We start from the raw sequence: 5806 nt of genomic DNA, 5'->3' as shown, positions 1-5806 counted from the left end.
TTTTGAGTTTTTTTACCTATTTTGATTTGTTCACATTATTGTCGTCAAATTTGAAATAAGAATTAAAGAAGATATAAAATCGTTTAAAATTAAGAAAAATAGCCTCTGGATCTCTTATTTTAGTAATTTTTGCATTCCAAAGTGTAGGAGTATAGGGAAAGTACGTTTAGCCTCTCAGTACTTTCAGTACTTTGATTTAATTTTACCACCATTTCTACATGTATTAATGCATTATTGTAGCAATACTTGTCATTGACTAATATACCTAGTAAATCAATACCTGATCCTGGTGGCGTTATTCAAGAGGGAAAAAGATCCTAGCTTACATTTTTTAAAACATATACAGGTATCTTCGTAGTATGTTTATATTTAACATCAATTATTTTTTTCTATGCTTCAAACGAAAGTGTATTCGTCGAACTTATATACTTAAACACAATATTAGGCTGAAATTTCGTTAAATAGATACCATGGCAACATGTATGATAAGTACTCGTTTCTCGTATGACCGATACTAACCTGTAAGTAGATAATGGTTTACCGTGGCTAGGTCTAGAGACGGGTATACGTGTTGTAGAGAATACACACACAAGGCTTTCTATAAAACTGGTCTATTTATTGACCCAGCCCTTTTTGTTGTATACACGACTATCGACCACATACATCATCACACAGTGAATTGGTGGTATCTACAGCCACACTACGGACTGTGTAGTCACTTCCGACAGGTATATATAGTCTAGTTAAAGAAATAATGGTAAGCAGTCATACGTACCTTGTCAAATCGCCATTATTTCGAAATAAGAAATAGTCCTAGATTTCATCAACTAGCGCCCTGAGTTCTATTTATAGTATTCGTGATAAGCGTCAGATTTACATGACTGAACAAAATGGCGGCAAGTTTGAGGGCAGGATTGTAGCAAAGTTCAACGTAAGCACGCCTTTCAGGGATAAAGCGAGATATATATTCTCCTTGGTCTAGATACTACAAGTTCGTCGTCGTTGACCATTAAGCTCTCGCTAATGTATTAAACATTACGTGGTAAATTACATAGAATTAGTTTTGGACATATTTTCGACTAAGTAGAAAACGAGGATGTTGCTGGGTACGTTAAGACTGGGCCACGTACAAATTGTACAAGAAAGCCGAGAATCAAGGATGTCGGCTCTGTTCGGACAGTAAAATCTAAAAACTCAAAAGGGCGAGTTTAAACCATGTTACGCGTTCTTATTTATTTATTTATCTATTTATTATTTACTTATTTCATCTGTTTATTTATTAATTCATTTATTATTTCATTCATGATTATGATGCTATGTGTATCGATACCCCTTAGTAAGATTGATTTATATAATTTTGATACCCTAGCTATTAGCTTAATCAACGCATCGGGAAAATCTAGTACTAAATGCAATGGTTGTATTCCTATACTTGACAACCGTACGTACAAATATCAAGTTACGATACCATGACAGGCAATGAATGTTATAAATAAATGGAATAAGTATAGATCTATATAAACGTGTAGTCAGTTAATTCAACTTTAATTTTTTCCCTACAGCAACAAAGACTTATCACACCTAAAACAATAATCATTTTGCTTCTATAGAATTAACGCCAAGATATTATTATCTGAATCTTTAAGGTAACGGTCAAAATGGTTTTGAACTTCGAATCTGAAGAATTTATATCTTTTCTTTCTTTTTTATTCTATTTTTTTCATTTATTTTTCAGTCTCCAGATTTCAAATTAATTATCTTAACTTGTCATTCTTTGTTTTTTTAACTTAATTCATCAAAAAAATGAAGGTGTTCTATGTAACTCAACTACCTGTTCAAACTCTACCGAACACGTCCGGTAAGATCCGAAAGGTATTCGGTCAAACTCGGATTTTTACGTACCGTTAGGAATAAAAATACTTAAATACCCTTAAATCATTTTCAGTTACATGAAGATCAGAATAACCGTTTTTAAAGTTCAAATTCTTCAGTTAGTTATATTCAAGCTTGAGTTCTACAAGCGTCTTCACAGTTTGCTTTTTTTTATATTCGTCAGTAATATATTGCCGTTATATTTGAGTCGACTTTTCGTGTTTCTTGCAGGCGATATTTCTTTTTTTAATGATCATCTTCATGCTTTGTGATCTTAGGAATCGTGGATTTATGCTACATGTAAGTGGGTGATGGCTGCTAATGAATGACATGTATATAGTAGAATGTAATATCTATATAATAAATATGTCCACAATTTCATAAACGTAAGCAATCGTTTTTGATACAGAATGTGATTTTAATGTCAGATTTCGTTTAATATGATTCACGGGAGATACAATTACTTGTACAAATTGACTGTCGATTGACGATAAATATATTTATTTATGCACAAGTAGAATATTGATCACAGAAAAAAAACATAAAAGAAATTAGATAGATGGATGGATGGATGGATAGATAGATAGATAGATATATAGATAGATAGATAGATAGATAGATAGATGGATGGATGGTTGGATGGATGGATAGATAGATAGATCGATATTACACAGTTCGAAAAAGGTAAAACAGGACTTGTTTCATGTTAAATGACAGGATTTCATTATCATGAATGTCTACCACGTATTAACGGGTCTCTTGAAAGTCTTTTATTGTCAGGTGGTTTCTGCGCTCAGATCAAGTGTATTTCGACATGTAATCATCAGAATGGCAGTTATTCTGTTTGTACTTGCCAGTGTTTCCCTTCCCATCCCCTTTTCTGTTCCATGTGATGTTTCGATATTCTAGTCCAAGAGATGATTCATAGTAAAGCTTTAAAAGTAGACATCCAAACTAGAAATTATTCTAGACCCCAAGAGTAGCTACACTGTTCTGTTGTTCTATCTTTTAACCATATTTGTAAAACAACAAATGTCTGTGACTTTAAAAGTAAATTAGATTTGAATTCCTACAGTAATATCATTTCTTGGATAATGATATATTCCCGAGAACTGGAATTCTGAGATTGCATAAAGACACACAAGTGAATAGCTATTAATACAAATTTAGAATTAGATAGAGACAAATAATAAATGTTAGGAAGTGACTGAGAAGAAAAATAGTTGTAGTCGTGCATTCATCACGGATTTCCTACTTACAAATTTGTTATATACAGAACGATTAGATAATTCTGTTTTAAAGTAAACAACTCAAAATACAAGACCCATTTTCATTTATAAATTCTTATTCAACTTGTTCAGGGAAACAGTTCTATCTGTATCAGATGGCCATTTTATCACCAAAGAATTGGGTCATAAAAATTGTTGAACTAACTTGAAGCAATAACACTCTAGTAGTAGCACATGTGTTACACCTATATCAAATATTACTCTGTTATGATTCAACGTCACCAAATCACTGACGTTCCATAGAAAACGTCACGGTGACGGAATATACATAGAAACGACGGAGAGATTAAGTCTCGAGTGTGTAGCTATCCAATCACCCTAGATTTTACATGTAGTATGGCTGTATACAATTAAATCTCAAGTTCATCGCTGTGTTAAACGTTACATATTACAACACATTGTGATTTACATATTTTATTTATGTCTTATATTAAAAAATGTATGTTCGAAATTGTACATTGTAACTGTAAAACATGTGTCTCGTGTTCATACTTATACCTTAATTTAACCTCTTGCGATTTAGTTTATTTTTTTTATTCAATGTTCAACAATTCTACACATACTCACGTAATTTACATTATAGATGTTCATATTAAATAGTTTAATTGATAAATATATTCTCTTTAGTGACCACAAATACAACGAAACACTGACTAAACATGAAAATAACTTTATTTAATATCATAGAATTATTGTATCTGCAATAAACAAACACAAATAATTAAATATCAGCAAAATGAAAACCTTTAAAATTTAATTCGTACGAAAGGAAACCACTTGTAGGAGTTGTATAACAGCACAGTACTTGTAATGAAACATTAAAAACATCTTTGTATTGAGAATGAAAAATAACATTTAAACATATTTCCTTCATAAGTTTACAAAGTATTGAGATATTGCCACACGTAGTTATCTATTTCCTAAACAGACTTAAGGATACAGGTTATTACAGTACTATGTTGACTGTGTAGATCCATGTTTCCACCGACCTACAAAAGTATTCCTTTTATAAACCTGAGGTATCTCACGTCATATGACGTACCCCAATCTATCCTTGTTATTAACGTGACATTTCGAAACGTAATATTTATGTCGGAAAGCATTTTTACATTGTAAACTTACCACAATCTATTATGTTTCAACCTATAGTGGTATGTAACTGCCATGTGCTTGTCGTGTTGCCATGGTGATTTATCGCAACAAATTGAGTCGTATTCATACGACTTTTTATGGTAATATCGTGTAAAGACGTCAAATTGAGTACACTTGTTGTGATAAATATCGCAAAAAAAATGGTCTCTGGGCCGCCTTAAGTATCATAACAACACGACATTTTGTTGTAATAATGCTCGGATCTGACATGCGTTAAAACTGTACTATCTCTAAAATAGACCGACATAATATTCGGGAAACCTCGGGCCGAGCGAGAAATGCCAGTTAACAAAGATTATTAACTGAATATTGATAAAACGTTGGATTCACCGTAAAGTTATTCAATATTATTAGATTAAAATATTAGATATTAACTAAGCACACGTGTAATATACATTTCTCTGAACAGGATTATTAGATAATCACACACATACTGCTGACACTCTCAGGTAAACATGGTATTACCAGTATCACATTGCTTTCTTCCGTTAGAAACCCAAAACAGAAATGTACCTTATTGTTTAATGGTAGTATTTGTCAACGCAACATACAGGAGTAAAAAATGAAAGTCGTAAAAAAGACACTTATCATGTTTAAAGATCACAACGGTTACATAAACCAAACTATATATATGTTATTAATATAAATATGGTTGTAAATATGGATATAGAAAAAAAATTAAAGAATGGAAAACTACACATAATCACACACATACCGCAAACACAGTCAGGTAAACTGTAGTATAACATGATTATCTAGACATAATCACACACATACCGCTAACACAGTCAGGTAAACTTTAGTATAACATGATTATCTACACATAATCACACACATACCGCTAACACACTCAGGTAAACTGTAGTATAACATGATTATCTACACATAATCACACACATACCGCTTACACACTCAGGTAAACTCTAGTATAACATGATTATCTACACATAATCACACACATACCGCTAACACACTCAGGTAAACTCTAGTATAACATGATTATCTACACATAATCACACACATACTGCTAACACACTACGGTAAACTCTAGTATAACATGATTATCTACACATAATCACACACATACCGCTTACACACTCAGGTAAACTCTAGTATAACATGATTATCTACACATAATCACACACATACCGCTAACACACTCAGGTAAACTCTAGTATAACATGATTATCTACACATAATCACACACATACCGCTAACACACTCAGGTAAACTGTAGTATAACATGATTATCTACACATAATCACACACGTACCGCTAACACACTCAGGTAAACTGTAGTAGAACATAATTATCTACACATAATCACACACATACTGCTAACACACCCAGGTTAACTATAGTATAACATGATTGTCTACACATAATCGCACACATACCGCTAACACACTACGGTAACCTGTAGTATAACATGATTATCTACACATAATCACACACATACCGCTAACACACTACGGTAAACTTTAGTATAACAT

Source organism: Ylistrum balloti, unplaced genomic scaffold, assembly GCF_031769215.1.
Source record: "Ylistrum balloti isolate Yb309-2 unplaced genomic scaffold, AGI_CSIRO_Ybal_v1 Utg370930, whole genome shotgun sequence".
Classification (NCBI taxonomy): Eukaryota; Metazoa; Mollusca; class Bivalvia; order Pectinida; family Pectinidae; genus Ylistrum; species Ylistrum balloti.
Note: the sequence above shows the minus strand (reverse complement) of the source record.